The sequence below is a fragment of the Rhododendron vialii genome, chromosome 10a (assembly GCF_030253575.1).
Source record: "Rhododendron vialii isolate Sample 1 chromosome 10a, ASM3025357v1".
Taxonomy (NCBI): Eukaryota; Viridiplantae; Streptophyta; class Magnoliopsida; order Ericales; family Ericaceae; genus Rhododendron; species Rhododendron vialii.
The window spans coordinates 22455446-22468354 of NC_080566.1; positions in this window are offsets into that span (position 1 = coordinate 22455446).

The window sequence follows — 12909 nt, forward strand, 5'->3', positions numbered from 1 at the left end:
CAATCCAGCCCAGACCCGTCCCAGCACGGCCCCCACGTCGTATAAACTTCTGGGTGAGTGCAGAAACCGCCCTCAGTCGGTTTTGAACTCCGAAATCCTTCCAAAACTCCAAGACTCTTCAATCTCTCACTCAATCTCCCCTTCTTTACCATTATTTGCTCAAATCAGTGCATCCATGGCTAAGCCCAGTGAAGGTGGCGGCAACGGCGGCAATGGAGAAGAGGAAAGGCAAACAAGGGTTGGAATCGGGACTCCGGGGCCACAAATCGATGATCAACCAGTGGAGGAGGCTGTTTCGGATACCAGTGCAGTGGTTTCAGGCAGGGATAGCGGCGGCGATGGCCATGCAGCAGAGGTGGGTGGCAGCGATGGGCGGCGTACGCCAGGTGCGGTGGGGCGTACGCCAGGTGTTATTGAACCAGGGGGTCCACGGGTTCGTCGTCTGGATGCAAGGAGCGGTGTAGAAGGGTTAGTGATCACCGGTTTGGGCTCGGTTGGGGCCGGCGGCAGTGGTAGTGGTGGTGGTGGTGGCGATGATCGACCGGGGACACCACCGAGAGACCCGGCAAGGGGCAAAGATCCCGTGGTTGAGGAGGGGGTATCCGAGGAGGTGCCCATGGAGGAGGTTGAGTTTAGGCCTACAGTGGGGTCTTCGGTGCACGTCCCTATTACGCGCGGGGACTTTACTGAGTTTGTGACAGAGGAGGAGCTTGGCCGTTTACTCCGAGAGAACCCGGGGGTGGTGGCTGCAGCAGTGCGAGAGGATCGGCTCCGGCAGGTTGAGAGAGCTCAAGAGGAGGAGCGCTTGAGAGCGGAGGCTGAGAGAGCCAAGGCCGAGGAGGAGGCCTTTGCGTGCGAGACCGAGGAGGCTCAGGGGGAGGTATGGTCCTTTGAGCGTGCAGTGACACTTGCAGAGAGTCCTTACGGCAGGCACCCCGTGCTAGGTTTGTCGCGGATACGTATATTTTGCTCGAGCCACACTTGTTCATACCGTCCGAGGTTGAGAGCCTCGCACCTCTGCGGGATAGCTACGACGCAGAGCTCATACTGAGAGACCCACAGAGACACCTATCCGTGGATTGGGCATAGGTATACTTTGGACTTACTTTGTTATTCATGCTTTGTTATTGTAATAGTACGTAGCTTAAACTGGCGTAGCATAACTTGTAACGCACGTAGGTCAAAACCTTGAACTGTAGCTCGACTTAGAAAGCAGAACTTGGATAGTATGCCCCGACTTTGAAACTTGACTTGACTAATAAAGTACTCGACATAGCTGAATCGACTTGCAGAGCACCCATAACCTCGACGAAAACTGTTAAGGCCAAGCTTGAATCAATCATAAGCTGTCTCGACTGATAAGATAGTCCTTTGAACTTGAATTCGACTAAGTACATTGCCGTGACATGATAAGTGCCAGGATGGCGTGCCCAATAGTTTGAATCGACCAGATGACGAACATAATACCTTTGAAATCGACCGAAAAGTGTGCCTTGATAAAAATAACGCCCTGTATTTCGGAACTTGACTGAGAAATGCCCTTCGACCGATAGCAGAATTGGATAAAGTAATATGAGTACCCGGTAGGTTTGATCGACCTTTATACTGCTTGTTTCAACCGTAGAGTTACTTTTGAAATTTTGAGTTTGATTGACTAGTTGGATTGCAATTGCTGATGAACCTCTTTCTGTTGTTTGTCTTTGTATGTAGAGAGGAGCAGCCAGCACTCGGGGTCATGGTGGTCCTGCGAGTTCACTTGAGTTGTACTGAGGGCTGCCGGAGCAAGTTAGGGCTTTGGTAGATGCTGCAGGGTTCCGGCCGTTCATCCTCACATTGACGGCAGTGAAGAGTGACCATGCCCTGCTTACTGCACTGGCTGAGAGGTGGTGGGATTCCTCGAATACCTTCCACTTTCCGATCGAGGAAATGACAGTGACTCCATCAGACTTTGCAGCTCTCACTGGCTTGAGGGTAGGAGGAGAGCCTATCCCGTTTGACTCAGAGATTTATAGAGATACCGGGGCACTGGAATGGTTCTTAGGGCAGGCACCGGCGGGTGAAGCAGAGACCATCCATTACAACCAGTTCAAGCGGTATTTGCAGGGGAGAGCACCAGACTCAGAGCAGGAGGCGAAGCAGATGGCGAGGGCCTACTTGTTGTACTTGTTCGGGGCTACGCTGTACCCGAACAAGCGATCCACAGTGCACCTGTCTTACTTCCCGGCCCTCCACGACTTACGCATAGCTTCACGTTTTGACTGGGGAGGAGCAGCTCTGGGGACGTGCTATGGTTTCATGGGGGAGTTCTCGCGGGGGAAGAAGGCGACTGCCGGTTACTGGAGAGTGTGGGAGGTAAGAAATAAAGCTTGCAATTCATTTCCCATTTTCCTTTCTTGCACTTGTCTTTGATTTGCATATGAACTGTATTTTGATGCTTTGATTGTCTGAACATTTGCAGCTGTGGGCTTACGAAGTGCTAAAGATGTACCCACCGGATAATAAGTGTCCAAACTTGCGGATGCTCCCACGTGCTATGATCTGGGGGCCTTTGTACAGCGGCAAGAAGAAATCGAGAGGGAGCCTCCTAGCCTTCAGGTCATACCTTGACGAGCTGTCAGGTATTCAGGTAAGCAACACGTCAAACTGACCATTCTGCCTTTAGAATTGCTTTAATGCTGTTGCTGATGCATATCTGACTCTGAATCTTTGCAATTGTCTTGTAGGTAGAGTGGGACCCATGGAGTAATGCAGAACCTGAGCCTGAGTACTTGGCGAGGAGCAGAGAGGTGAAAGCGAGTCGGGTGCTTTTGGAGTCAGCCTTTGGGTGGCGGTGGTACTTAGGTGACCGGGTGACACGACAGTCACTGGGCTTTCTTGAGTACCAGGTTCCTGGGCCACTTCCACCTCACGCTTCACATACGGACAAGTACACTCTGGCTGAGCTGCGACGCTTCACTGTTCCGGCTGGCCTTGCTGCTTTCTTGAGGCTCGAGCGTGACTATGCCATCTACCGGAGGCAACGCCTGGCGAGGCCACTTGGGGTGTTGGAGCACATCACCGTGCATGTAACGCCCCGAATTTTGGGTACATTAAATAAACATTTTACTGAAATAAAAACTGAGTCTGGCTCTTTTATTACAACCAAAAACATGAAAAGGAGTACTTTTATTACAAGCGGAAGGAAACTAAGGTTCCTAACTACAGCTCCGCTTGTTCTTCCATCACAGCTAGCTCCTCGGCTCCTCGGCTTCCAAGGTGTAAAGCTCGCCCTGCTCATCTATGAGATCTGACATATTATACCCGCGTCGCCACCATTATAATATGCCAGGGTCACCAAAAAGGCAACACCGTGAGCCAAAAGCTCAATAGAACTATCCAAACCCTCTAACCCTTAACTTATGGATGAAAGATCATAATAACAATTCTACTTTAGATCATGCATATAGTTCAAACAAGTATTCAAATCCACAATCCTTACTTGACTAACGTTGTGTTCATTACTTAGACTCGTCGTAGACCATGTTTTTACTTCACTTTCCTTTTTACTCAAAAACTCCTTTTTAACTCACCCAACCTCGGTTCCGCCGCACCGGTTTCCCGAGTATCCTCACAATGGTTCCGCCGCGCCGGGTTCCCATTGGCACACAACCGCATTGGCTCCGTACCGCGGATGACCAAGCACACACCCAACCTCGGTTCCGCCACGGCGGTTTCCTGAGTATCCTCACAATGGTTCCGCCGCGCCGGGTTCCCATTGGCATACACACACACAACTCACATAATGCACCCAAAACCGGTCATTATGTAGTTTCAAAATATTTCTTCCCTCGGATACACATTTTTATCTTCGTTAACACACCCTAGGTGCCATGTCTCTATTCTCTTGGTTTTCGTGTCATGTTACATACATAGACTCCGTGGTGTAGGACTTTCCACATAAACGAGCATTTATAAATTTCAAAAATGAATACAACAATACTATCCAACTCTTGACCACATAACATGCTTGAATCACAATAACAACATCATGCATCTCATACATCTTTAAACAAAGATAACCTTATCTACATAAGCTTAATGATCAAAGTTACTTTCAAATGAACTTATTTTAGAGTTATGATACAAACTACTTTATACTTAGGAGTAGGGATAAGGAATTTCTACTGGGATGGAAGTTAAAGAAATCCTACCTTGCTTCTTGGCGGTAGTAGTCGGCTAAGAGGATTTGGTCGTCGGTTTTGGATTTCGGCGGCATAACGGCGTCGGTTTTGCTTCGAAAGGAAAAGAGTTGTACTTTCTTTTCCTAGAAACAACTTTCTAACTAACTAAGCTACTTTAAAAGATCTAACGGTGGTTTTGGGAGGTGGTTTGGTGGTTTCTCTCAAGAACACTCAAGAACACTAGAAAACTAGAACTTTGAAAGCAAGAATTTTTGGAATTTCTAGAGAGAAGTGAGAGCAATGGTTGAAGGTGTGAGTTAAGCTTGGAATGAGCTTCTATTTATAGGCAAGGGCTCTCCCTCTCTCCCTCTTGGCCGGCCCCTCTCTCTCTCTCTCTCTCTAAGTCTCACTTTATTTCACATGTCAAAGTTGATTGAAAGGTTGGAAGCTAACTTTGGTAGGCTTGCATGGCTAGGTTAGTCCTTGGATGGGATTCTTGGAAGATATGTTGCAATGGAGGAGACATTGGTACAAGATTCATGGCTTAAACAATTGAAAGTTGTACAATGGAGGTTAATGGGGTTAAGATTTGGCTAGGAAAGATATCACCAAAGATTTGAAGTACTTTGAAAGACCAAGGTCAAGTACACATCAAATCCATCCTCTTCTTCCTTCTTCTTTCCTTCTCTCTCTCTCCCTCTCCCTCTTTCTCTCTCTCGGCCTCTCTCCTCTCTCTCCCTCACGGATCTTTCTCTCTCTTTCTCTCATGTACTAGCTATACATGTATATATACGTATGTACTAACATGTAAGAATACAAATAAACAATAGGTACTTTTGTACAAAAGGGCAATTTAGTCTTTAAGGGTCAAGATTCACCCTTTAAACCAATACAAAAGGTACCGTACTTTAATTAATATAATAATGTACTTTTGTACTCCCGGGAATCTTAACAAAACATTAGTTTAATGGGTTAAGTACTTTGTTTGAAAGATGAGCCTATTACCCAATGGATAATAAAATCCCTAACGGTTATTATCCAAATGATAATAAGGTACGGGTACTTTAAATACTAAACTAAGTTTTTGGAAAAGACTACATGTCCTTTTTGAAAATACACATGTGATATATATATATGTGCTTACCAAATAAAATAAAGAAAAGGCTTTTGTCCAATGGGTAAAGATTACCCTAATGGTTATTGTCCAATGGTCCATAGTTACTTGGGTACTTTTATTGGAAAAAATAATCAAAAGTACTTTTCAAATGTCATTTCTTTAAAAGATCAAAGTACTTGTTCAAATCTTTCAAAAATCCTTTTAATATAAAGAAATGGGTTTCTATTATCCAATGGATAATAATCCCCCTAACATTTATCGTCCAATGGATAAAGAATAAAACTAAAACAATAAAAGAAAACAATTAAATCCTTTCTAGTCTAGGGTTCAAAAGGTTCAAAAGGTTTAAGATGGGCAAAACGGTCCATCTACGGTTAGGGATAAGTAACTAGGTGACTTCCTAGTTTGGTTACTCCTTCAAGCCGGTTAGAAGCTAACTAGGCTTGCTAAGTAGGGCATATAAGTCAAGAAACGATCCTTGAGGGTCCAAAGTGCGATTAGGGTTTTTAGACGAGGATTATGATAATAAGGCGTTCGATTGCTTAAATACAAACAACAAGGAATCAAATAAGAAAATCAACGAGCAATTAAGAGAAATTAAGAAATTTCAAATAACAACGAGATTTTTATTGAACGAAAAATCGGAGTTGTTACAACCTATCCCCCTTAAACAACTTCGTCCTCGAAATTCGATGGATTCTAGGATTCAAACAAATGAGGGTACTTCATCTTCATGGTTTCTTCCCTTTCCCATGTGGTTTCTCCAGCTCCTCGGTGCTTCCACAAAACTCGTACCAATTTAATGGTCTTGTTTCGGATAATCTTCTCGCTTCGGTCTTGAATTTCTATCGGTTCCTCTTCATATGTCTCGTCTTCTTCGATGGTGATGTCTTCCCAATTGAGAACATGGGTGGGTAATGCTAAATACTTGCGAAGCATGGAAACGTGAAACACGTTATGCACTCGGTCTAGCTGGGGTGGTAGTGCGAGGCGGTATGCAACCTTCCCGATTTTCTCCACGATGTCAAATGGTCCGATGAAGCGCGGAGACAACTTCCCCTTCTTCCCAAATCTGATGACGGTCGCAGGTTGAACTCGTTAAGGGTGTCCACCATCTCCCATTCCTTGATGGCAGTCTTGACCTTCTGTGCTCTGTCCTTTCGACTCAGAGCGTCGGCTACCACGTTGGCCTTGCCGGGGTGATACTAAAGCGTAAACTTGTAGTCCTCCAAGTACTCCATCCAGCGTCGCTGCCTCAGGTTCAACTCCTTTTGAGTGAACAAGTATTTGAGGCTCTTATGGTCGGTGAAAACTTCGAATTGTTCTCCCCACAGGTAGTATCACTAAGATTTGAGGGCGAACACTACTGCGGCCAATTCTAGGTCATGGGTAGGATAATTCTTCTCGTGAGGTCGAAGTTGTCGAGATCCGTAGGCTACGACCTTCCCATTCTGCATCAGCACGCATCCTAAACCATCTCTCGAAGCGTCGCAATAAATGGTATAATTTACCCCTCGCTCAGGGACGATAAGTACTGGTGCGTTGGTCAGTCTTTTCTTCAATTCTTGGAAAGATTTCACACAGGCTTCATTCCAATCCAGCTTCACTCCTTTCTGAGTCAACTTGGTCATTGGCTTGGCCAAGGTTGAGAAGTCCGGGATGAATCTTCGGTAATAACCCGCCAATCCTAGGAAACTCTTGATTTCGAACACTGAGGTCTGCTGTTTCCAGTTCAGCACTACTTCGACCTTTCCTTCGTCCACTGCAATCCCTTCCTTGGATACTCATGTCCCAAGAACTTAACCACTTCTAGCCAAAACTCGCATTTACTTGCCTTGGCGTAGAGTTGGTTATCTCGGAGTACTTGTAGTGCTATCCGAAGGTGCTCTTCGTGCTCCTCCTTGTTGGCAGAGTATATCAATATATCATCAATGAACACCACTACAAACTTGTCTAAGTAGGGTTGAAAGATCTTGTTCATGAGACACATGAATACCGCCGGAGCATTGGTCAGCCCAAATGGCATTACTACAAACTCATAGTGGCCGTATCTGGTACGAAAAGCTGTCTTGGCAATATCCTCGTCTCGGATCCGTAGTTGATGATAGCCTGATCGGAGATCGATTTTAGAGAAGCATGTTGCTCCCCTTAATTGATCAAAAAGGTCATCGATCCTAGGCAACGGATATCGATTCTTGATTGTGACTCGATTCAACTTCCTATAGTCGATACACAATCGCAGCGTCCCTTCTTTCTTCTTCACGAACAGAGCAGGTGCTCCCCACGGTGAAGTACTCGGCCTGATAAATCCTTTGTCCAACAGCTCCTGCAACTGGGTCTTGAGCTCTTTTAGTTCGGCCGGGGCCATTCGGTATGGCGCCATCGAGATTGGTGCCGTCCTTGGTTGAAGTTCTATAGAGAAGTCTATCTCTAGGAGGTGGTAAGCCAGGAAGTTCCTCAGGGAAAACATCGGCGTATTCGCACACGATGTGAGGTAATCCTAACTCCATTCTGTCAGTTTCTTCCATTTGAAGACTAGCTAGCCATCCAAATAGTTGATTCTGCCACCTAGATCTCTTCGTTGTCAAACTCGCTGCTTCTCTATCCCCCTTAAAACGAAAACGAGTTCCCTCTGGAATGTAGGCCGTCACTGTCTTCTGATGACAGTCTATGACTGCTCGGTGAGCCGATAGCCAGTCCATGCCTAGTATCACGTTGAAATCCACCATGTCGATCACTCTGAGATCGCAAGTCAGGCGCAGGTTGGCTACTTCTAACTCGCACCCTCTACACACTAGATTAACAGTTATGCTCCCCCCCGTTGGTGATACTACTTTCGTACTTTTGCTAAGGGGTTCTGTTTCTAGTGCTAAGGCAGTTACGCAAGTAGTAGATATGAACGAATGCGATGCTCCAGAATCGAATAAAGCTTGTACACAGGTGCTATACAATAGTAGTGTACCTTGGATCACAGAGGAGTCCTGCTCCTGCTCCTCGGTCTGCAGGGCAAAGATACGCCCTCCAGTGCCTTGCTGGGTTCCAATGGGCTGCTTTCCCTTGTTTTGCTCGTTCTGCTGCTGCGGTGGGCCTCCAGGGTTTTGCTTCACAAAGCTGGCCTGCCCGAGCTATTGAGTCTTCTGGTTCCCAAAGCTCCCATTCCTCTCCCTCTGAAGCTGGGGGCAATCAGGCTTGTAGTGGCCCATGGCTTGGCAGTTGAAGCATTGCACAAATGCCTTGTTCTGGTTGCCCCTCTGTGGTTCACTATGCCCGGATGCAACAGTCCTCCAGGGTTGGTTGCTTTGAGCTGAGGTGAATGGCTTGGTCGGGTAAGGTCCACGGTTGTTGTTGGGTGGCTGGGTTCGGATTGGCCCGCCAGTGTTGCCCGTTGCCTTCCTCCATCGAGTCTTGAAGTCAGCCTCCTCGCTTTCCAGGCGGAGGGCACACTGAACCACACCATTATAGGTGGTAAAGGCTTGTGCCACTACGGCCCTTCGAGCGGTAGTCAGCCCCCACTCGAATCTCCTTGCCTTGCTGCCTTCTGTTGCCACAGTAGTTGGGGCGTAACGGGACAGCTCTTCAAATTTGGCCGCGTACTGGGTCACGGTCATTGTCCCTTGTTTCAGGTTCATGAATTCCTGCTCCTTGGCTAGGCGAAGGGGTGTAGGGAAGTATTTGTTGAGGAAAAGGGTCTCAAACTCGGCAAAGGTCATGGTGGCTATGGCATGGGTGGCTTCCATCAACTCCCACCAGTAACGGGCTTCCCCCTTCAGCTGGTAAGTGGCTAAGGCCACACGGTCTCCGTTCCGGGTGATCTCCAAGGTGTCCAGGATCACCTTGGTTTCTTTCAGCCTGGCTTCCGCCACGGTAGGGTTAGGATCTCCGTTGAAGGTCGGGGGTCGACGCTTGCAAAATTCATTCATCGCCCGGGTGCGAGTCATTGGTCCATCATCGTGGTTTTGGTTATGGCGGTTAGCGTTCAGGGCAGTTACAAGTGCTCGCATGACTTGAGCTAGGTCGGTGTTAGTGTTCGAGGATTCTCCGTTCTCGTACCCTAGTCTGCTGCGTTGGTTCACCATCTACGAGTAAAATTGTACGAGGGCGGTTTAGTCTACTTAAAACATTTTCTTTGGTAAACGCAATCTTATCAAATAACACGCAATAGTAAAAAGCAAGCTTTTCATTGATAAGCAAGAAATTACAATCATAAGCATAGAGTTCTACTATAAAACAAGTAGACTGAAAATGAGATTCCTACTACAAAGTGAGACGATCCTACTACATGGTTCTTCTAGCCTTAGTGCTTTCAAGGGCGACTCAAGCTATCAAAACCTTATTCTAACACTACTACTCTACTGACGAGGTGGAATGAGTCTGAATAACTCTCTAAGCTGCTCCATCCACTCCTTCTCCCGAATCTCAAGCCAACGTTCTCCCTCGCGGTGAATCTTCTCAGCAAGTTCCCTCAGTGGTGAGTCCCGGGGATCAAGTGCCAAGTACTGTTCCTCATTGGTGTAGGGTGTCATTACAACTATCTCGTATAGCTGTTCACCGGTCTCGGGGTCGCGAACTCCCAAGTGTGGGATGGGAATAGGGCTCTCGGGTGATATCAAGGTCTTGTAGTACAGCAGGTCTGCTACGGTGATAAGGGTACGGCAATCCATATCTACAATAAGGAAAGTTATATATTAGACTTAAGATGGTGGAATGCAATCGCATGCATACAATTATACATAAACAGTGATCAAGTCTAATAGAAAACACAAGTCTTTTATTTCATAATAAACAGGTACAACATAGAAGGCTTTGCTAGCCACAACTTCCTACTAGATTTGATTACATAGAAAGAAAAAGTCCCACTACTTCTTAAGCTTCCTAACTTATTCTAGAAAATACTAGGAAATTCCATCCGATAAGCGCATATGTCAGTCTCAAAAGGTGGTGGTGGCACGTCTCCGGAGTCAGTGGCTATATCCATGACTTCGGGTTCCGCTCCTAGGAATGCTTCTGCCTCCTCATCGGATTCCCAATCCTCGTTGTCGGTTGGTGCATCGAGATCGGGTCCTTGCATCAATTGCTGCCAATCTTCTTCGTCGCTGAACTCTTTGGGGTCCTCCTCGGGTTCCTCCATAGGTTCTTCCTCCTCCGGATCTTCCTCGGGGTCCTCTTCCGGTTCTCCCGCAATCATGTTGATGGGAGGGATCATCGGAATTTGGGCAAGGGCTGCTCCCGCATTGTCCTCTCCATTTCCCTCAATTAGGAATTCTACGTCGTTGGGAGGTGCTATTTGGACTAGAACTGGTGCCGCTTCGACATCACCTCCTCCCTCGGGAAGTATGATCGAGCCATGCTCTCGATAGAAGTCATTGGTGTAGGGAAAGGCATAAGGGAAGTAAGGATCTTCTATCAGCTGGTTTGTCATCGACCTTAGGGTACTCGCGAGATAGTGTGCTTCGGCTAGCAGGTTGATTTGGTATGCACTCAAGTGATTCATCTACAAGGAAAAATTTCTATTAGTCAAGTTTTGAAAGGAAGTTTTAGTAAAAACTTAGAGAAAACTTTTTAGGTTTTTACATTCCACATTCGATATTTGATTTAAGTCATCATCCAATTGTTCGGGAATTCCCAGCTCGGCCGTACTGCCAATTTCCGTGCCTTGCTTCAATCCGAAGATTGTTTTGACAGAATTCCACCCAATTTGGGACGGTAAACTTAAATTCAATTCACGTTTGCGCAACGGTCAAACTTATTGTGTGGTTCTACCCATTCTACCCATGGCCGAGGTTTTGAACCTAAAGCTTTGATACCAAGTTGTAACGCCCCGAATTTTGGGTACGTTAAATAAACATTTTATTGAAATAAAAACTGAGTCTGGCTCTTTTATTACAACCAAAAACATGAAAAGGAGTACTTTTATTACAAGCGGAAGGAAACTAAGGTTCCTAACTACAGCTCTGCTTGTTCTTCCATCACAGCTAGCTCCTCGGCTCCGAAGGCTTCCAAGGTGTAAAGCTCGCCCTGTTCATCTATGAGATCTGACATATTATACCCGCGTCGCCACCGGTATAATATGCCAGGGTCACCAAAAAGGCAACACCGTGAGCCAAAAGCTCAATAGAACTATCCAAACCCTCTAACCCTTAACTTATGGATGAAAGATCATAATAACAATTCTACTTTAGATCATGCATATAGTTCAAACAAGTATTCAAATCCACAATCCTTACTTGACTAACATTGTGTTCATTACTTAGACTCGTCGTAGACCATGTTTTTACTTCACTTTCCTTTTTACTCAAAAACTCCTTTTTAACTCACCCAACCTCGGTTCCGCCGCGCCAGTTTCCCGAGTATCCTCACAATGGTTCCGCCGCGCCGGGTTCCCATTGGCACACAACCGCATTGGCTCCGTACCGCGGATGACCAAGCACACACCCAACCTCGGTTCCGCCGCGCCGGTTTCCCGAGTATCCTCACAATGGTTCCGCCGCGCCGGGTTCCCATTGGCATACACACACACAACTCACATAATGCACCCAAAACCGGTCATTATGTAGTTTCAAAATATTTCTTCCCTCGGATACACATTTTTATCTTCGTTAACACACCCTAGGTGCCATGTCTCTATTCTCTTGGTTTTCGTGTCACGTTACATACATAGACTCCGTGGTGTAGGACTTTCCACATAAACGAGCATTTATAAATTTCAAAAATGAATACAACAATATTATCCAACTCTTGACCACATAACATGCTTGAATCACAATAACAACATCATGCATCTCATACATCTTTAAACAAAGATAACCTTATCTACATAAGCTTAATGATCAAAGTTACTTTCGAATGAACTTATTTTAGAGTTATGATACAAACTACTTTATACTTAGGAGTAGGGATAAGGAATTTCTACCGGGATGGAAGTTAAAGAAATCCTACCTTGCTTCTTGGCGGTAGTAGTCGGCTAAAAGGATTTGGTCGTCGGTTTTGGATTTCGGCGGCGTAACGGCGTCGGTTTTGATTCGAAAGGAAAAGAGTTGTACTTTCTTTTCCTAGAAACAACTTTCTAACTAACTAAGCTACTTTAAAAGATCTAACGGTGGTTTTGGGAGGTGGTTTGGTGGTTTCTCTCAAGAACACTCAAGAACACTAGAAAACTAGAACTTTGAAAGCAAGAACTTTTGGAATTTCTAGAGAGAAGTGAGAGCAATGGTTGAAGGTGTGAGTTAAGCTTGGAATGAGCTTCTATCTATAAGCAAGGGCTCTCCCTCTCTCCCTCTTGGCCGGCCCCTCTCTCTCTCTCTCTAAGTCTCACTTTATTTCACATGTCAAGGTTGATTGAAAGGTTGGAAGCTAACTTTGGTAGGCTTGCATGGCTAGGTTAGTCCTTGGATGGGATTCTTGGAAGATATGTTGCAATGGAGGGGACATTGGTACAAGATTCATGGCTTAAACAATTGAAAGTTGTACAATGGAGGTTAATGGGGTTAAGATTTGGCTAGGAAAGATATCACCAAAGATTTGAAGTACTTTGAAAGACCAAGGTCAAGTACACATCAAATCCATCCTCTTCTTCCTTCTTCTTTCCTTCTCTCTCTCTCCCTCTCCCTCTTTCTCTCTCTCGGCCTCTCTCCT